General features: G+C 42.1%; 1 protein-coding gene across 19 annotated transcripts in view; it reads right to left on the bottom strand.

Moving 5' to 3' along the window:
• TENM3 (teneurin transmembrane protein 3) overlaps positions 1–22,047 on the bottom strand; it is a 949,896-nt gene that overhangs the window by 399,239 nt on the left and 528,610 nt on the right. For 3 of the 19 annotated variants that reach the window (XM_075258623.1, XM_075258630.1, XM_075258639.1), the window contains exon 1: positions 13,541–14,060. The exons of the other annotated variants lie outside the window; for them this stretch is intronic. The gene's annotated coding sequence lies outside the window, so the exon portion shown is untranslated. Of the gene's footprint in view, positions 1–13,540; positions 14,061–22,047 lie in introns of those variants that run through there. 19 annotated transcript variants of the gene reach the window in all.

Raw genomic sequence — 22,047 nt, 5'->3', positions numbered from 1 at the left:
TGCAAAAGCCACTGGACAATACAAAAGACAAAGTCTGGCCAGCAGCTATCTATACTTCCACAGTATAAATAAAGAGCCCTGTAACCTACACTGGTCGAACAACAACAAGTGTGAAGTGCAGAGGGATTTATGAGTCTGCATATTTTCTGGGAAGCAACAATGTCTTCTGCCAGAGTGTGCAGTAAATATGTCATGAGATCTCAGGGGAACAAAGCCCACGTCCGTGTCTCAGTCTAAATCTGGCCATACACATAAGATGACTATCAGCGGACAACTGGACATAATAACCCCCCATACACATGCATAAGGGGTTCTGCGGAGCATATATATGTTCAGAGGGAGGAAAGTAGACTGTACTCTGCTTTAAGTCACTGTCAGGTACCTTATCTACCCTGGGAATAAAAAGGTTGTCTATGGTGCGATTCAACAATCTAACCCTTCTCTCCCCAGCATATGGCTTTAGAAGAGAGCCAGAAAACCTCTTTAGACATTACGTGGAAGACCAGTCCCACCAAAATCATGAACCATTGGGCTGACATTAAAGTGTATGACCAGTTTTAGATGGCTTTGTCAATTGTTGGTATTTGGTATTGGGAAATACCTTAAATAAAGTGACGCTCAGGTGACCCCAACATGGCTGCCCATTGACTAACTGGCTTATCAGCAGCGAACCATTGCTTTTATGTACAACAGTTCTATCAATCTACTCTCAACCAAACCAGTGAACAGTGCTGAGTGAATTTTTAACATTCTGTGAAAGAATTAGCAGAACCAACTGGTGTAGTCTTAAACCTTGACTACAAGTCAATAGTCCCAGTCAGGAGGTCAATATTGTCACTGGTTGAAAATATTTGGTTAGCGGATATCTTGAGCGTGCTCTATTTTAACTTTGTGATACCAACAAAGTTGCAAAGATTTACTTGCTCTGTTCGCAGTTTATTACCCTTGAGAACAAAAGGATGTGTCAAGTTGAAATCTAACAGCTCAAGGCTTTACCCCAAACATCTACAGTAAGGGTGAGGTTGAGACACCCAAACACAAGGTATATGCAGGATTTTATGGAAGAAAGTAATATTGCGTGAATGAAGGGGGGCCTATCGTGGAAGACTCATAATGCGGGGGGGGGGGGGCATATCATAAGTGGAGTTACCCCTACACAGTATAATGCCTACTAAATGTTCCCCTTACAGTACAATCTCCATAGGCTCTACATAGTATAATGTACCAAGTACACACAGTACATAGTCTATGGAACAAACCATGAGTATGGTTCTCAGTACTCACTGCTCCTAGGACTCCCTGCACCTTTTCTGGTCCTAGCACCTACATCAAAGCATTGCTGACACTTATATGGTGTGGATAGTTCTAGGAGTGGTAAGTACCGAGAATGAGACTTACCGCTTACGTTAAATGAATTCTTCTATCTCTACTGATACAAGGTTATTGGTTACGAGGACACTACTGACCTGAATCAGGAGCGTAGTGACTAGCAAGGGTCAGTGTTAACTGCAAAACTACTCCCTTCTGTGCACCCCCACTTCTAAACATCTAAAAGGGACTAGGTTCACACTAGCGTTCGGTCTCCGTTCTGTGGTTTCCATCTTCTGCATGCAGAAGACGGAAACCTGTCAGATCGGGTCCGGCCGTGAGCGGCGGTGAGCGTTTTATGCTCTCCACTGCAAAACCGTTCTTTTTTTAAATCGGACACAGAGTACTGCATCCGACTCTGTGTCCGGTTTAAAAAAAAACGGTTTTGCGGCGGAGAGCGAAGAGCACGGCCGGACATCTTTCAAACCCATTCAAATGAATGGGTGAGAGAGACTCCTGCAGGTTTTCGTCTCCTGCCTCTGTTTTGTGCAGGAAATGGAAACCTGCAGAACGGAGATGGGGCACAGATGTGAACGAGCCCTTACACTCCTCACCAGTTTCACTATTACACATTGCAGTCCTTCTCTTTATATTCATAGTCAGGCCTGTACAATATGCTGTTATTGTATGCACACAGAAGCAATGCTTTTAACTGCTTAGTGGTGTCTGACATCGACCTTATCACAAATCCAAATAGCCCTGCTTAAGAATTCTGGCCTTTAAGCAGTTCCCTAAACAAAGATTTACTTAATTAAGAAGACGTATTGCCCCCTGCTATCTCGGGAATCGAAACTTTTAAGAGATTAAGCAGCTGTCTTCTCAGCTCCTGCACTTCTAGTTTTGGAAGTGATGAGTAAAATTAAACAAGTGTTTAATAATTACATGAGGTTAACAATGTGAGCTTTGTTCAACACAACACCGCAGCTTTATTTAAAGCTAGCTATCTAGAAAGGGTTTCAGGCTACAATTTCCATCTCCCTTGATAGACACTAAACCAGCCTAGAAATAACCCATTTGGTGCTCAAGTAAATATACTACATCAGAAAATAACAACAAGCCTATCGCACCGATCTGCGCTGGATTGATGCAGGATGTGCCATCACACAGAACAGCTTTCCCTCGTATTGTTCCGCTCCTCCAATTCAGAGTAATACAAATATTTTGTGGAAATGAAGAAAAAGGTATAGGCAATAAAAAAATGTGCCATCGAAAAAAAAAAAATCTAAACAAAACAAACAAAAACTCACATCCCCATTTCTTGTAGCTAAGAGAGCCAGGAAATAAAATCATTGCACAGATCTATATTCAATTCTCTGAAAATAAAGTAATCACTGTCATATTAAACTCTCTGAAAGCATCTATTGATCTGCTATGCAACACTGGAGTGCGGGGAAAGCAATGTTTTTCTTTTATATCTGCTTCATACAAAGTGGGCAGAGATTGTGGAGGGTAGGCATCAGGAGGCACAAATCTATATTCAGAAAAGGTTCTTACTCCCTCTCCATATTCACAACTGGCTCCACTTCCTACATTTACAGAAGGAGAATTGATTCTAATGTTGAAAAAAAGGGAATTCATACTTGAAGCTTTTATAGATTGTTGTAGTCCTTGATCTTCCAATACTGTTGCTACTGGCCATTGACATGTCAGCCAATCGTAGGGGCTTAGGTAATGGTGCACAAGTTATATGAGCGTGCTCCAAGACCTGCTTACCTCTTAGAAAAATTGGTGGAACAAACACACAGACACCTTTGAAACTACAACTACTGCACACTCTATGGCCAGGGAGGTACCCAATCCAAGAATAAGAACAAGTCAAGGCCCTACACTTACTGTTCTGATGCCATGACACTATACAGTTATCAGACATTTACAGTACACTGTATTAATAAAGTCTTGTAGCTCCTCTCTCTATTTTTACAATACATGGTCCTTAAAGACAACTAGGGGAAGTAGACATGCTTATTCAGACAGGAATAGGGAGTTGGTTGGCCAAACCACCCACATTGACTCCTCACAGGCCGACTCAGAATCCGACTTCTTTATAAATGGCTGACCGCCAGCATCAGACAGAAGTCGTAAAGCTCCTCTTATGTAATGCTAGTGATTGAATTCCTAAGAAAGTAAAAATGCAACAAACTGCGCATCTAAATATACAATACCAAAAAGTGTATAACATGATTTAAAAAAATTAATCATTTTATTTAGAAGTTTGATTATGTAACTTTTATTCAACTCAACCAAAAAACTGCACAGACCTGTATTTGGGGCAAATTTATAGCTGTAGATCATGTCTGAGAGTTCTTCTACCGTATACGATGATACTAGCACTAAAATGTACAGTAAAGTAAAGTTGTTGGGGTTGCAGTGTGTGCAATGGGGCCCAGTAATGTGTTCATAAATGTATTGGTGCACAAAAGACATATTAAACTTTAAGGCAATTTCATACCTTAAGGTTTTACCGCTTTAACAAGTAAACACTACTAGATCATGCTATGTTATTCCATGTTGCTGCATGTTCTAATGGACTAACAAAAAATGAAAAATATATAAAACGATAAAAATAAAACAACCTTATACTTCCAAGATGTGATTATCATCTATGAAATTAAGACGAGAAATGCTTTCCCTACAGCAGGTTTTTAGGGCTCTTCTGCGGACTTTATATCGTTCTAGCTTTTATAGTACAAGATGTAGCTGTAGGCTGTAGACACATTTATCTCTACATCAGTAAATGCAATGGCTAAGATCTAGTAAATAATTGAGGCGGGCATTGCAAGACACCAGGGGATGAAATTATTAAAATTCTGTAACTGGATAAAGATGAGTGACCATAAAACATTTGCTTAATATACAGGATCTTGCTTCCAGTAACATGCTATAATACCAACTTCACTGGCTATAAGACTATCCGCAGAGACTTCTTTATAGGAGTAAGTCTGTTATTACCTAATAGCTTGGAACTACATGAAATGGGGCAATTGGCATGAGCCTCATGGAGTTTTTTGCCTTCCCCTGCATCAACACTGTAGGGGATTGTAGGGTTATAGGTTGGACTTGATGGACTGATGTCGTTATCCAACCTCATCTACTATATAACTATGTAATATGCATAAATAGCAATTCCCCAGAAATACACTTAATATCAGGATCTCAGCCCCTAAAAAGGAACTGTGAGCTCTCCTGGTATGCCAGTTTTAAAAAATAACTCATTAAATAAAAATTCTAGAAAAACTTCACTATAATAGTAAATTAAGAACTGGGTGTTACCATCCTACTCGTCGGAGAGGTGTGTTCTTACATTACCAGCACCGTTTGGCAGTTTTTCGCCTGTGTAGGGATATATCCCCTTCTATTACCACCAACTTGTCAATATATTCATACATTTCTAGGAGGAATAACACAACATAGAGTTCTAAGAACATCTGCCACAGAATTGCTATATTATAAGGAATATAGTTATTTAAAGAAAAACATGTATGTCTGGAGAGCTGATGGGTCCTCTTTAAATACAGATGCAAGGCTGTAAGGTTTTTATATTCCCCCTCTGCAATCCTGTAAATCACTAGCAGCTTCCATGCTGCTGTTTATGGCAGCCTGAAGTCTGTGAATGGGACACAGATGGCTAGTTGGACTATAATAGCTGCCGTCCCTTATTACCTGAATACCCAGGGAGCTACTATACTATGCACAATATATAAAATATTTATATTATTTTTATATACTATACTAATATATATATATATATATATATATATATATATATATATATATACACATATATATACTGTATATTACTAGTAGATGATGGGGACCACTATATACTTGATTTTTATTATAGACGCTTTGCCATGTAATAAAGGTAGAGTGATCGGAGTCGACTGATATATTACACAATCCAGAGTTTCCACTGTGATGATTGAGACTGACCATTACTCTGTATGTCTGTAGCTCGGGGACTCATGTAACAGCTCTGGTCTTTGCTCTGCTTCTGGTGCACATCACCTTTCACAGACAGAAGAGCAAAGCAGGATGGGTCCGAGATCTGGGAATTGAAGTAAGGAGATAAAATATAAACATGGCATGATAATGTGCTACTAGACTGGAATGTATTGGATATTAGTCTGATAGGTTTCCTATCAGATTGTCTGTATCTGCCTTGACTGAATTACTTCCCCAGACTGTGAAATGTACTCACTGTCTGAGTCCCTAATTCCACCTAGATAGCCTGCTTTCATTTTCATTTACCATGGCCCAGCCGCCATAATTCTTCTTAGAATTGACCTAAAAGCATATATATTATTAGATGTAACAAAACGGTCAAGTAACATTAGGACCTGGCATGCCCTGTCGGCTGTAGATATGCTGAGGCCTGTAATCCTACTGTATCTGTACACCTTTTATCTGTACATTGCTACGGGATTTAAGCTTTCCTGACATTAAGGTTGCCCAGAAACTTTAGATAGCCGTTGAGCTACTATACAGGTAAGTTTCCCCATAGATATCACCTTGCTGAGTGTGAATATGTATACAATGAAGAGAAGGACTTGTCTGGGATGACATGAAGAGACAGAAGGATTTGATCAAGAAATCGGTGCTTAGTTCTCCAAGATGTTTGGAAAAAAGCCATGGGGGTCCCCAAAGGTCATTGAGCCTATAATACAACAATAATGTAATATTATTGAAGTAGGGAAACATTCAATAGCCCGTAAAGGGTCTAATGTGACCTACTCCATGAACAAGGTGTTGGATTCATCTACAATGCCCTGACAAGAAAAAAAAAATTAGGAATTAATGAAGTTTTTCCCCTAAGATGAAATTCATTCCATACAGAAGAATTGCATTAAACAGTTGGTTAAACCAAGTCTATGGAGTCTATGTGCTGCCCATCAGACTGCGCTCCAATACTCTAGGCTTATATTGGTATTTTTAGAGAAATAACTTGAGGTCACTCAGGTAATAGATTCACTCAACTTTTCTTTTTTTCTCTCTGAAAAGACAAGTGATGAAAGCACTTGAGACTGGCAGAGTGGACAGGTCTAGCTGGGATGTCACCGTTGAGTGCTGATCTCTTGGCGCAGTCCCCTAAAGATCGCTTGTTGCAGAGTTTGAATGTCACTGTAGACAAAGGCTACATTAACTTCCTCACAAGAAGCCATTGTCATTAGACTGTTACAGCGGGCTTCAGCTGTCAGACATTTGTTTATTTTCCTTGCTCCACAGAGTTCAGACAACACATTTCTGCATATAGTGGCACATCACATCTTGTGCCAACGCCATCCATGCAAATCAAACTGGAAACCAAACACTACAGACTCTTAGAAAACATATCATAATACCATACCGCCCAGTAAATATCCCGTATATAACTCATGTTATGCTTTCATTGAGGGGGTATATATTTGGAGTGTTCCCTGATATGTATAATGGTATAGTGTCATATGCAATGGTAAAAAAAAAAAAGAACAAAATACAATATATGCTATTTATACAGTTTTTGAAGAAATAAAAAAAAAACCATGACATCTTGATACCATATCAAGATGGGTTCACACCTATTCCCAATCTCCGCTTGGCAGGTTTCCGTCTTCTGCCCGAGAAACTGGACAGCAGACGGAAACTGACAGTCAGTTTTCAAACCCATTAATTTGAATGGGTTTGCAAAGTGTTCATCCGTGAGCATCTTCCGCCTCTCCGCGGCAAAACCGTTTTTTTTAAACAGACACATAGTCAGACATGCAGGACTTTGTGTCCAGTTAAAAAAAAACAAAAAAAAACAAACAGTTTTGCTGTGGAGAGGCACAAGACGCTCACGGGCGGACACTGACTGCCAGGTTTACATCTCCTGTCCAGTTTCTCGGGCAGAAGACGGAAACCCACAAAGTGGAGACCAGGTGCAAATGTGAACCCGCGCTTAGAGTCCTTTTGGGGGTACGTCCAGCATCATTTTAGAAGCAAAGACGATCAAGATGGACAAGCCACCATAAAAGAGAACCTATGGAAGTCAAATTTACCCCACAACCTAGTGGCCCAGTAACTAGAAATTATAATTAAAAAAAAAAAAAATGATTTCAATATAGCATATGTAGGGTTACAGCTAATGTACGACAATAAGACATACGGCTATAAAAAAGCTTAGTAACAGTGTTGAATTCTGACTTGCCGTCCACGAGCTCGGATTACTATTGTTTGATACTGAGTCATACTGAACCATATGTGCAGCGTAAAAGTAAAGCAGATTCCATATTTTATTTTGAATTATTCACTTTTTTTTGCCTAAGCCCAATGAAACATTTTACAAACTGAAGAATCAACAGTGTCAAAGAGAAAACAAAAGTTGTTTCTTAGGTCTCTCGGAGGAGTCGTTCAAGCCATGGCCTCCTTCCCTCACTCTGATTTTCTGGCAACTTTTACACACAGAGGAATGTGCTTCTACTGCATTAGCGAACGTCTGAGCTTGTTGTTCTTGGCTGATCCAAAACCAGAATAAAAAAAAAATGTCTTCAGGAAAACTGTTTTAACTTTTTATCGTGTAAGCATTCGCTGTCTATTATTTGTAGAGAAACTAGACATTATATATCTGTGTTAGGCATGGTGCTGGAAAGGTGGATATCCTGGAATATTTGGACAGTGTTAGTAGTTTCCTAATCCTGATTTTCAGGTGGGTTCTCACCTACGGAGATTTGCCGCAAGCACGAGTGCTAAGTCCGAGCCTCAGTAGAGGGTTAGGATTTTAAATGATTTGGTTTAACTAAACATAGCATCCCCAACCCAAACCTAAATCCTGCAGATAAGCACCTTCAAAATACCCTCAGAGTCTGGGGAAGTCTGCTTCATGTCAAGACACACTCCATCATGCCACATGCGAGACTGATTCCTCTGTATTTTATCATTTAAGTAGGCGGGTAGAAGGCAAGGAGGAAGAATGGAAACATATTAATCATATAATTACTATACTAACACTATAAGTACTGAAAGTAATATACATTAGAATGGATACATCAAATCTAATAGAAGATAGCTAGATAGATAGATAGATAGATAGATAGATAGATAGATAATATACACACACACACAAAATACACACACAGATATCCAGCATTTAAGAAACTCCTGTTGTGTATTCAACCGCATAGTCTGCCAATCCAATTTCAATATATATGTAAAGAAGTCACAGGATCAGAAGGCTTCATAAGGGCACTTATATTTTCCAAAACCTTGTACTTTATGGATATATCTGTTTAAATAATTTATAATGTAATATATATATATATATATATATATATATATATATACGTAATTATATGCGCACACATGTCAATATCTAACAAAAGAAAAGATAAATATTCCACCCACCTGTTGCCACTGCTCTATTTGTTAGAAAAATAATAATAATAATAATAATAATAATAATAATCTGTATATATCTACAGATAGATAGATAGATAGATAGATAGATAGATAGGGATATATATATATATATATATATATATATATGGACACACGTACCAGTATATTTCACACACACACACACACACACTGTATATATATAACCTGTATGTCTAAGGTTTTCAGTTTATGAGGAAACTAGTACAATTTAGTACAATTTAGCCATGACGACTATTAATCAAAAGCCAAGCACATTTTAATTGGCGAATTGTCATGTGGTTTTCCTCCAATGAATTAGTCGAGAGTCCTATTAGACATGAAATTGCTGTTTGAAATCAGCCTCCCTTCCAAATACGCACAAAAAGGGCAAATTCTTAGAAAGAAGAGAGAAATAGGAAAATACCAGCTCACAATGAAATCACAGTCGATGTCTACTTAATTGCCATTAGTCACATTTGACATTTCTGCAAGCATGTTAAAACTGTGCCACATGTGCGCCAGGCCAGGCTGGAAGAATTAGCTGCAAATGATTAAGGAATCTATCAACAAAAATAACCATGTGTTAAGGCCACTACAACTCATTTCAGTGCCTGAGAGCGGGAGGGAAACGGCCGCACAAATCAATGCCTCTAGGGGAAAGGGAAGGCAGTTCACAAAAAGTAAGGCCAGATTTAGTGTTGTAAGTATACACGTTTATGGCGTTCCCTGCATTTAATTTCTCCTTAGCTTTGTGCTTTGCCTTTTTAATTCAACCATTTATTTACCGCTATCCCCACCAGAGGGGGCTACAATAGTTAAAAAGGATGGGGATATTTACAATGAATGGGATTCATCTTCAAAGCTTTGTCCTATAATTGGCAATAACAATGAAAAATAGGATTTTTTTTAATCCCCTTTCCCTAGAAGCATTGTGATTCCTTTCAATGCACTTTAGCCGTGGCTCTGTGCAAATGCATTGACTGGGTCACTTCAAGTTAGCGGCCGCAGCGGTGACAGGTGCTTAGCAACGCTTCTCTAGTGGACCTTTTAAAGGAACAAATACCTGGAACGCAGGATTTAATCCATCCTAGAGCATTAATTATCAGAAGGATCTCAGGATTCAGGCAGCCACTGCTCTCCCCTGCTCCAGTCTCTCTGAATGGAGCCTATTCAGGGCCATTTCATGGAAAGTTTGAAGTCACAAAACTGCTGCACATGTTTCCATATGAAACAGAAGCGGAAGAAAAGATTGGCAGAGCTGTGAACCGACATGGCAAAAAAAATAAAAAAAACGTACCTGACAGCCTTAATCAGGTCAGAATTCTGTCTGGAGAAGTGAGAGATATATTTTTTTTATTATAGTACGTAACATTTTGTGTCATTAGGGTTACAATATATTGTGTGAAGACTGCCAGACAGGAACGTCTAGTGAACAATGAGTAAAAGTCTAGAACACAATACCTTACATAGTGCTAATGTTTTACACATCAATCCAGGGACTAGCCTTAATGTTACCTGTCACGCCTGGACTGAGATTTAGAGATCTAAAAGGATACGCAAGGCCACTTTTTGCTTTCCTTACAGAATATAGAAAGTGAAAAGTGAATGCTAGGAAATCCGACAAACTTTCAAAGCATTACCGGATAATGTTGAAGTATGTAAAAGAAGAATAAACTTAATATAACTGGCCTGGCTGGAATAAATTGTAGAGGAAATACCACTGACGCTACATTCACACCAGGTTTCAGATCAATGCCTGACATATTCCCCAGGAGATTCTCCTAACATATAGGCTTTACATGGCTGTAAGCTATTATTATCCAGAGGTATGGTAAAAGACTGGCGAATACACATTGGTATACTTTTGGTTGGACTGTTATTAAAGACGCAAATACAAAAGTATACAAAAAAAGTGTTATATATTATAAAAGAGGTCAGTAGCAAATATACGCAATGCAATAGCTATACAGTGGACTGTTTCATAGTGCCCCAATGAATGTAAAGCACACATTTGGTAAGGTTTTGTCTGATGTAGACTATATATTGAAGGTAAATCCTTACCCTTGGGACGCTTGCTAGTGTGGAGGTTTGGGAGGGGGTTATAAAACTGATAGAAAGTGACCAAAGGTTATCAGGTTAGTTGTATTTGGCTTTATTAAGGGCTTTGTTGCTGTATCTGAAATATAAAGGCTGTTATAACTTCTCATGGCTAGTAGTCAAGGAAAGTTATGACATGTTGCCTTAGTACTGTTTAGCAAGTCTAACCTACAGATCTGTACACCCAGTGACTTATTTGGCCTACATATGGCAATGCGAAGTACATAGTTACATAGTAGATGAGATTGGATGAAGACATCAGTTCATTAAGCCCAACCTATAACCCTACAATGTTGATCCAAACATAGGTGAGATATGAACAGACTATTTAATAAGTATGGCATGTAACATTGCACATGGTAAAGTTACTATGATCCAAAAGTCTAGTTTGGCCCTGCCAATGGTCAACTATGAAGCACTTGAGTTACAAGACGCCCTGAGCTACAATAAGTTTGGCACTTACTCCCACATCGGTTCCACCCAAATCAAATTTTTTTAGCATGAAGGATTTGATTTTGCAACATGATTCAGATTTACTTCTGCAGGAACCAACAAGTCGCAGCAGTACTGTAAACAGGCCTTAGTAAGAGCAGCCGAGTTAACCTGGGAAAAAGTTTACTGCAGGAGAGAGACTGCAGGATATTGGCAGGCAATGCATTGTAGGATCCCCTAGCAATGAATGTGTTATAGATGCTTGAGTCACGGTGCACTGTACAGTAAAATAAATCACTATATACATCAGGTCACACTTCATCAGGCACCCTGTGCACAATATCAGATGTTCGCAGGTATTTTAATCATACACTGAAGACTATTTTTCCTCTGTTTAGTACTGAATTCCCACAAGGAAGGCTAGGCTACAAATGAACAGCCTTCCAAGCCTACCAGAAAGCCAAGCAGTCCAGTTAAATCATTCTGCAGATCTGCACCATCTCTAAGAGGCATTCATCTATTTCACTCTCAGGAAGCAAACGCCACAAAGTTTAAAGAGCCCAAGAATTCTGGGGTACATGCCAGTTACCCCAATAAAAAGGGCAAGCACTTTATTAATTTATACAATGTGCTATACCTTTACACTCCATCAGACGGTGCAGGTGCTAACTCTTTCACTGCCAGGAGACTGCACACAGACTGCTGGGAGAGTCTGAACACACACACACACCGCCATGCATTATTAAAGAGGAACAACATTAGAACCTGCCAGTAAAATATATAACTGGGTTCCTCCTATTAACACACAGCAGCCATTGCATAAAAGGTTTCTACCTAGAGTAAGTGCTTGATGGGCTCATTTTGCCTAGGCACATCAGATGCTTGGGCATAACCCGTGCATCAGAGCAGGAAATGTGAGAGCTATAATTGCAAATAAATACGATAAACTTTTGGAAATGGAAATGCTGCCGGTTTCTTCCTGGCTGCTTGTCCTTCACTATAACCCTATTGTTCACACATACATACACATGGAGAGAATCACTTAAGGCTTTGTCTGCAGGAATCATACCCGAGCATGCAAACTGGAATTTAGAACGCCTGCATAGGATTTTTTTTTTTCTTTTAAGCCACGTTTGGGGGGGGGGGTGGAGGGGATGCAGAGTTAATAAAGAGCAGATGAAAAGGGAACATAAATACCATCAGTCTGAATTAAATTCAATAATCTGTGAAGTTGGATACCAAGCTCTACATAGTTTAAGCGAATAATAGAGGAGGAAGCGGTGGCAAGAGAAATGCATTCAACATGCTATCTGAGGTCTAGGGCTACAGCCTGACAGGTATATCTCCAGTTCTATCTATGGAAATATATACACATTGACTGCGCAGAGGAAGCGTACAATACCCCAGATAAAATATACGCTCCGACTTGCCATGTACAGAGCCTAGATTTGTTAAATCAAGCAGACAACATAATGTTGATCTAACTCTTGCTGTATTTAGATACAATTTATCACCCTAAATGAATAATTGTCAAACACAACTCTCCGCCAGCCTTCAGGAATCATTTTAAAGTTTAGAGAACAAAAGGTTTATTTTAAGAATGAAAAATCTTGGCTCGCACAACTGCAGACGTGAATCTGCTTTCAATTACAGAAAGTATTTCCACTCCACTGAGATGGGATCAAATCTTCAACTGCACAATCTCAGGGCAATGCATCTGATTATATGGAAGCCTTGAAGAACCCGAAATTACTTTGTGGCACAGCCATATTCTGCACACACTGACAATTAGACACACACTCCAACAAGCTGGCGTGAGGAATGGGCACACAATAAGCACTCTTTATTCCCTCAGTACTGTCACAGCAATGCTTTATCCTGCTACATTACCTGCGCCTGCCCTCACACATTAGCAAGTCAGTGCCCTGATCTGTCTGGGACCTCGCTCGGGAGGTATGGAGCAGGGTACTGGGGGGGGCATCCTAGTGTAAATTAAATAGTGAGATCACATGAGGTTCACCACATAGGACTGCAGTACAGTTCAAGCCCTGCCTGCCTTACTGACAAGGCATGGACCTTTCCTTGAAGCAGTCCTACCTCTTATTGTATGAGCACTATTCACTACGGATTTATGCCAAAACAAAGGAAGGAGTGTGTTAAAGGACAGTTACTGAATTAACCCAACCCCATACATTGCTCCTTAGTGCAAGCAGGTGACCTGCTACTATTCATATGCATTACAAGCTCAGCCAAAAAAAGGTTTCAAGTCCCTTACCTCTAGGTGTCTTCTCTTTGCTTCCTCAAGGGTTAAAAAGCCATCTCATTTCAGATGCTAATGGTGCTGGTGTAGAGATTCTAGCACACAGAGCCTCCTCCCATTCCAGCAGCAGCAGCACACCAAGCAAGGTACAGAGTGGGGAGGATGGAGATGCCACTTCTTCTGCTCTGCTGTGCCAGTGCTTCAGGCTCACCAGGCTGCTATTAGGGGCACCTTCCCTGTTGCTGCTCCTGCCTGCCTGTGTGTATGTGAGTGGCAGAGCTCAGCCTGTGCTAGTTGAACCAGTCTATAATGTATCACGTTACAGAGTCTGGCTTTCTCTTCAAGCACTGAGCAGCAATCAGACATGATAGGCTGAGACTTCTCTGTTTACACCCAGGCAGGAGGAGGGGGCAGAGCTTGGCTCCCTTTAACTCTTACTAGCACAACACAAGTGAATGGTTATTTACCTAGACTAGTGTCCACCTGTCAGAGGAGGCACCTACTGAATATACAGTGGCCCCCAGCCATCATAGTGCTGAGCCTGAGGCTGCTCAGTAGTGCTGCCCCTCTCACTCCCTCCTTGTGTTAGTAAATTATTGTTACATTCTTACTCTTTGTTTCCAAACAAATTAATAAATACCTTTCGTTACATTACAGTAACATGGGACAGGTTCATTGCTGGTGCATTTAGTATTCAATGTGCATTTAACAAATAATCTTGTAGGTAAAACCCCATAATTTTTATTTTTCAACCGTGCAAAATACTATATGCTATACAGAAGGAACTATAAGTTCCGAAACGCGTCAGCGTTTTTTTAGGGGTTTTTTTTTTCTTTCTTTTTTGTTTTTTTCTTTTTCCTTTGTTCATTGTATGATATAATTTTATTTTTTTGATGAATTAAAAGTTAAATTTTATTATCTTCGGAGAGTTGCCAGCATATCCTTTATCCTTACTTTTATTTCCATTGCTTCCTGAGTCCGAAGTAAAACCGTGCACCCCAAAGAAAACGCCATTGGAAGATCATATGCAGGTGAGCCAGAGAGATTGTTTTTCACATTGATAGCGCAAAATACTCCCAAGTGTCCTTCTTTATGATATTGAAAATTTGCCTTAATAAACATAACTATATTGTTCTAGAAATGATCTGGTTCCTATCTGTATATTAGACCCCACCTTATATAATCTGATGCCTATTAGATCTTAGAATGTCTCTCTCTCTAAATATATATATATATATATATATATATATATATATGTAATAAAACTGATTCAAGTACAGTGAAACCTCTTTGAGATGACTACTTAAAATTGCATTAAAAAGTGGTCTTCTATAGAGGTGTTCTTCTAAAGAGGTGGTCTTCTCAAAGAGGTGGTCTTCTAAAGAGGTGGTCTTCTCAAAGAAGATGGCTATTATGAAAAATGGAAATGACTCACAGAAGATGGGGTCTAGGTAAGGAGGTGGTCTTCTGACAAGTGGCTTCCAGAGATGTTTCACTTATAGATATGCAAGCGAATGTAAAAGTTTCAGACATTGAACTATAAGTGTTCCTCTTTGACAGTCCACAAAGTTTGAAGATAACAAACTTAGCTCTGCTGTCTGTGTATGATGTGGCATAAATTAGATGGAAACAATCACAGAAATGATGTATTAGTCAGAAAGAAGTGTGAGGAGCCAGGCAGAAGACAGGACATTCTGGCTGGTTCGGATGGCGCATGAGACTCCAGCTACTACTACTAATACTGTTTTATTAGTAGATGTTGAGTGAAGCGTAGATGATAAGCGTGCACCTATAAGGAGCAATGTTGTAGATTGTGCCTGGAGGATATCTTGACTGTACACAACTTAGTCTACCTAATTGACTGCGCCTGTAATTATCACACCTGTCATCGTACTCGGATATTCCCATAGCACAGGAGCTTAACATTCAAGTTGTCTCAATGTTGTGGAATGCTCTGTGAAGAGGAGAAAGGCTGGATACTGTCAGTGACTAACCGGGAAATATATGGGCTAAATGTGCTGTGTGTGCACAGCATGAAAATTGCATTGTCTCTATCAATGTTTAATGGAAACTATCTGTTACTCATCTCTGACTGAAGAGTTCAAGCATCGCACATAGACATACTGTATGTATATAGAGACCAATCACATAGCTCTGCACATATCTGGATATAGGGTCTGGAGGAAAATAAGCGGTTTGCTTTGGAAACTTTATAGGAGAAGAGATATTGGAGCATTTCCTTCAATTACATTAAAAAGAATAAATTCATTCAGAGCTGGTTTGCCATTTTCTGACACTTTTTTCATCTTGTCTATCAGGTTGCTGATTTTTTTGCCACTTCTTCTTAGGTAAAATAGGAATCTATGACAGGTGAGACCTTGAATACGTTCCTCAGTTGAAATACATGATGTGGATGAATGAGGCACATACAACACCAAATTCCACATCAGGGCACCCAGTACAGCAGTATTAGAGGATTAGTTAATATGCAACATTAGCTTTAATCTGTCACAGGATAGAAATGCTGCTGAGTGTTGAGGCAGAACTGCGATGAGAAAAATCCACAAAACATCTCATTGACATTCTGAAGAAAATGTCCACATAAGAAATGACCCAATCACATTGAAAAAGTTTTGACCAAAAATAGAGTCTCTGGATGAAATTCAGGTAACACTGAAGGTATATATATATAAGATAAGATAAGATAAGATAATCCTTTAATAGTCCCACATCACTTCTTCAGGGTATACTCTGTACCATGTGGAGCCTGATGTTCTTCTGCACTGTCTGAATAGAAACTAAAGACTGTATACTGTCCATACCTTCAGTCATGTCTAAAATTTAATGCAGCAATTCTTCCAAAAACCCAACTTTTCTTTAAAACTAGGATTACAAAAACTGCCTAGATACAACTCTAACTTTGCCATTAAACAAACTATAAACACTTGAAATATTACTAAAGATGAGCTGATAAGACAATCCATTTCATTTCTAATCTCTTCAGTACAATACTCTTCAATGTGCAAATAGGCTAACTGAATATGAGCTCAATATGGAGCTAATACAGGACACCAGGGAATGCAAGTTTTTGGGGGAGGAATACTGCCATATTCACTTCTTGTTATCAAGTTCTTGTAAGGCCTTATTCATATCTGAACGGAAACCTATAGACATTAAAAAGCGGTTATCTGGGAAACCTGCGGATCCCTTAGACCAGAACTGGGCAATGTACGGCCCGCAGGCCACATCCGGCCGTCTGACTGTTTCTGTCCGGCCCACATAGCTTGTGGAAGTTCGTTCAAGGACCTATTATGACATCACAAAGGATAGTGAGCGGAGCCCTACAGGACAGTGTGTTTGCTGCTTCACAGAAACAGCAAGCTGCCGGCAATGGAGGCTGCTGGAAGATAAAGAGGAGAAAAAGACAACATGTGTGAGCAAGAGGGGGTAACTAGGGGTAGATTTAGGGGGGCAGTTAAACTGAAGGCAGATGGAGGGGGGACATTAAACTGGGGTCAACTGGAGGAGGATATTAAACCATGGGGGGTAGCTGGAGGGGGACATGTCTGCCTCGAGTTGACCCCAGTTTAATGTCCCCCTCCAACTGCCCCAGTTTCATGTCCTCTCTAGTTTCCACCATTTTAAACTGGGGCACGAGGAGAGGGACTTAATACTGTGGGACATTTGGAGGGGAACATTATAATGTGGGGACATATAATGCACGGGTGACTGTAGGAGGATTATACATTATGGGGGCACATGGAAAAATGATTGAGAATGGGCAGAGTCAGCGTAGAAGTGGGTGGAGCTAAATTTGCTGTGGCATGCATGGCCCTCTAGAACCATTTCAATTTCTCATGTGGCCCCATGGGAAAATTAATTGCTCACCGCTGCAATAGACTATAATGGGTTCTGTGTGGTTTTCACTCAGTTTCCGCATAAATCATGTAGAGAGAAAAGCCCTGCAAGTATGATTTGTGTGGAAATCAATTGGAAACCACACGGACCCCGCTATAGTCTATGGCAGTGGTCCCCAACCTTTTTTCCACCTAGGACCAGTTTCAGCAAGACAATTTTTCTATGGCCCGGTGGGGGCAAGAAAGGGTGTGGATTCGTGTGGGGAAGGGGTGTGGTTGGGGGCAGGGTTAAGCATGGGGGTGTAGATTACTGATGACAGACACTGCAGGTTATGAAGATGGATACTGATGATGGATATCAGTCCTAATGCTGCTATTAACTTCACTACAGCCTCACTACAGCTACATTAGACATTAGAGATGAGCGAACACTAAAATGTTCGAGGTTCGAAATTCGATTCGAACAGCCGCTCAATGTTCGTGTGTTCGAACGGGTTTCGAACCCCATTATAGTCTATGGGGAACAGATACTCGTTAAGGGGGAAACCCAAATCCGTGTCTGGAGGGTCACCAAGTCCACTATGACACCCCAGGAAATGATGCCAACACCTCTGGAATGACACTGGGACAGCAGGGGAAGCATGTCTGGGGGCATCTAACACACCAAAGACCCTCTATTACCCCAACATCACAGCCTAACAACTACACACTTTACACACTCAATACCACCTCTCTGACAGTAGGAAAACACCTTGAAACATGTGTATTTGGCACTTGCAGTGAGGAGAGCTTGTCACCAGCAGTGAATTTGGCCCTTGTAGTAAGTTGAGGTTGGCACCAACATTTGTTTTGAAAATCAGGGTGGATTGAGCCTCTAACCAGCAGAGTTTGGGCAAATTCATGGTGGAGGGAGCCTCTAAAAACCCCAGTTTGGACCAATTCATGGTGGAGGGAGCCTCTAACCAGCCCAGTTTGGGCAAATTCATGGTGGAGGGAGCCTCTAAAAAACCCAGTTTGGACCAATTCATGGTGGAGGGAGCCTCTAACCAGCCCAGTTTGGGCAAATTCATGGTGGAGGGAGCCTCTAACCAGCCCAGTTTGGACCAATTAATGGTGGAGGGAGCCTCTAACCAGCCCAGTTTGGACCAATTAATGGTGGAGGGAGCCTCTAACCACCCCAGTTTGGACCAATTCATGGTGGAGGGAGCCTCTAAACAGCCCAGTTTGGGCAAATTCATGGTGGAGGGAGCCTCTAACCAGCCCAGTTTGGACCAATTAATGGTGGAGGGAGCCTCTAAACAGCCCAGTTTGGACCAATTAATGGTGGAGGGAGCCTCTAACCAGCCCAGTTTGGACCAATTAATGGTGGAGGGAGCCTCTAACCAGCCCAGTTTGGACCAATTAATGGTGGAGGGAGCCTCTAACCAGCCCAGTTTGGACCAATTAATGGTGGAGGGAGCCTCTAAACAGCCAAGTTTTGGGAAATTCATGGTGGAGGGAGCCTCTAACCAGCCCAGTTTGGACCAATTCATGGTGGAGGGAGCCTCTAAACAGCCCAGTTTGGGCAAATTCATGGTGGAGGGAGCCTCTAAAAAACCCAGTTTGGACCAATTCATGGTGGAGGGAGCCTCTAATTAGCCCAGTTTGGACCAATTAATTGTGGAGGGAGCCTCTAACCAGCCCAGTTTGGACCAATTAATGGTGGAGGGAGCCTCTAACCACCCCAGTTTGGGCAAATTCATGGTGGAGGGAGCCTCTAACCAGCCCAGTTTGGACCAATTAATGGTGGAGGGAGCCTCTAAACAGCCAAGTTTTGGGAAATTCATGGTGGAGGGAGCCTCTAACCAGCCCAGTTTGGGCAAATTCATGGTGGAGGGAGCCTCTAACCAGCCCAGTTTGGACCAATTAATGGTGGAGGGAGCCTCTAAACAGCCAAGTTTTGGGAAATTCATGGTGGAGGGAGCCTCTAACCAGCCCAGTTTGGACCAATTCATGGTGGAGGGAGCCTCTAAACAGCCCAGTTTGGGCAAATTCATGGTGGAGGGAGCCTCTAAAAAACCCAGTTTGGACCAATTCATGGTGGAGGGAGCCTCTAATTAGCCCAGTTTGGACCAATTAATTGTGGAGGGAGCCTCTAACCAGCCCAGTTTGGACCAATTAATGGTGGAGGGAGCCTCTAACCACCCCAGTTTGGGCAAATTCATGGTGGAGGGAGCCTCTAACCAGCCCAGTTTGGACCAATTAATGGTGGAGGGAGCCTCTAAACAGCCAAGTTTTGGGAAATTCATGGTGGAGGGAGCCTCTAACCAGCCCAGTTTGGACCAATTCATGGTGGAGGGAGCCTCTAAACAGCCCAGTTTGGGCAAATTCATGGTGGAGGGAGCCTCTAACCAGCCCAGTTTGGACCAATTAATGGTGGAGGGAGCCTCTAAACAGCCAAGTTTTGGGAAATTCATGGTGGAGGGAGCCTCTAACCAGCCCAGTTTGGACCAATTCATGGTGGAGGGAGCCTCTAAACAGCCCAGTTTGGGCAAATTCATGGTGGAGGGAGCCTCTAAAAAACCCAGTTTGGACCAATTCATGGTGGAGGGAGCCTCTAATTAGCCCAGTTTGGACCAATTAATTGTGGAGGGAGCCTCTAACCAGCCCAGTTTGGACCAATTAATGGTGGAGGGAGCCTCTAAAAAACCCAGTTTGGACCAATTCATGGTGGAGGGAGCCTCTAATTAGCCCAGTTTGGACCAATTAATTGTGGAGGGAGCCTCTAACCAGCCCAGTTTGGACCAATTAATGGTGGAGGGAGCCTCTAACCACCCCAGTTTGGGCAAATTCATGGTGGAGGGAGCCTCTAACCAGCCCAGTTTGGACCAATTAATGGTGGAGGGAGCCTCTAAACAGCCAAGTTTTGGGAAATTCATGGTGGAGGGAGCCTCTAACCAGCCCAGTTTGGACCAATTCATGGTGGAGGGAGCCTCTAAACAGCCCAGTTTGGGCAAATTCATGGTGGAGGGAGCCTCTAACCAGCCCAGTTTGGACCAATTAATGGTGGAGGGAGCCTCTAACCAGCCCAGTTTGGACCAATTAATGGTGGAGGGAGCCTCTAAACAGCCAAGTTTTGGGAAATTCATGGTGGAGGGAGCCTCTAACCAGCCCAGTTTGGACCAATTCATGGTGGAGGGAGCCTCTAAACAGCCCAGTTTGGGCAAATTCATGGTGGAGGGAGCCTCTAAAAAACCCAGTTTGGACCAATTCATGGTGGAGGGAGCCTCTAATTAGCCCAGTTTGGACCAATTCATGGTGGAGGGAGCCTCTAACCACCCCAGTTTGGACCAATTCATGGTGGAGGGAGCCTCTAAACAGCCCAGTTTGGGCAAATTCATGGTGGAGGGAGCCTCTAACCAGCAGAGTTGGGGGAAATCAGGGTGGAGGGAGCCTAGTATTAGCAGAATTGTGCAACGCTTATGGTGGATGAGTATGAGGATGCGGAGGAATTGGAGAGGTTGAGTACAGACATGGAGTTTCATGTTGGGGTGCTTTACACAGGTGGGCACAAAAATGACGGCTCTACCCAGTGGTGGTTCATTTTTATCAAAGTGAGCCGGTCGGCACTCTCAGCTGACAGACGGGTGCGCTTGTCAGTGATGATGCCACCGGCTGCACTGAACACCCTCTCAGATAGGACGCTGGCGGCAGGACAGGACAGCACCTCCAAGGCATATAGGGCAAGTTCAAGCCACAGGTCCAACTTCGACACCCAATACGTGTAGGGCGCAGAGGGGTCGGAGAGGACAGGGCTGTGGTCGGAAAGGTATTCCCGCAACATGCGCCTATACTTCTCACGCCTGGTGACACTAGGACCCTCCGTGGCGGCACTTTGGCGAGGGGGTGCCATCAAGGTGTCCCAGACCTTAGACAGTGTGCCCCTCGTTTGTGTGGACCGGTGAGAACTTGGTTGCCTACTGGAGGAACTGCCCTCCCTGCCGCCAACGTCACATGCTGGAAACATCTCCATCATATTCTGCACCAATTGCCTGTGGCAAGCATTGATGCGATTGGCCCTCCCCTCTACCGGAATAAAAGACGAGATGTTGTTTTTATACCGGGGGTCAAGGATAGCAAAGATCCAGTACTGGTTGTCCTCCATGATTTTGACAATACGCTTGTCGGTTGTAAAGCACCCCAACATGAACTCAGCCATGTCTGCCACAGTGTTAGTTGGCATGACTCCTCTGGCCCCACCGGAAAGTTCAATCTCCATTTCCTCCTCATCCTCCATGTCTACCCATCCGCGCTGCAACAATGGGACGATTCGAAGTTGCCCGGAAGCCTCCTGTATCACCATCACATCATCGGACAACTCTTCTTCCTCCTCCTCCTCCTCCTCCTCCTCCATTAAACGCAGTGAAGCGGACAGATGTGTGGACCTACTCTCCAGCTGTGACGGATCGGATGCTATCCCTAACTCCTCTGTGTGATCTGAGTTATCTCTGATGTCAATCAGGGATTCTCTCAGAACACACAAGAGCGGGATTGTAAGGCTCACCATCGCATCCTCAGAGCTCACCCTCCTTGTGGACTCCTCAAAGACCCGTAGGATGTCACAAAGGTCTCTCATCCATGGCCACTCATGGATGTGAAACTGAGGCAGCTGACTTTGTGGCACCC

Source organism: Leptodactylus fuscus, chromosome 1, assembly GCF_031893055.1.
Source record: "Leptodactylus fuscus isolate aLepFus1 chromosome 1, aLepFus1.hap2, whole genome shotgun sequence".
Lineage (NCBI taxonomy): Eukaryota > Metazoa > Chordata > Amphibia > Anura > Leptodactylidae > Leptodactylus > Leptodactylus fuscus.
Note: the sequence above shows the minus strand (reverse complement) of the source record. Positions and strands in the feature narration are given on the sequence as shown.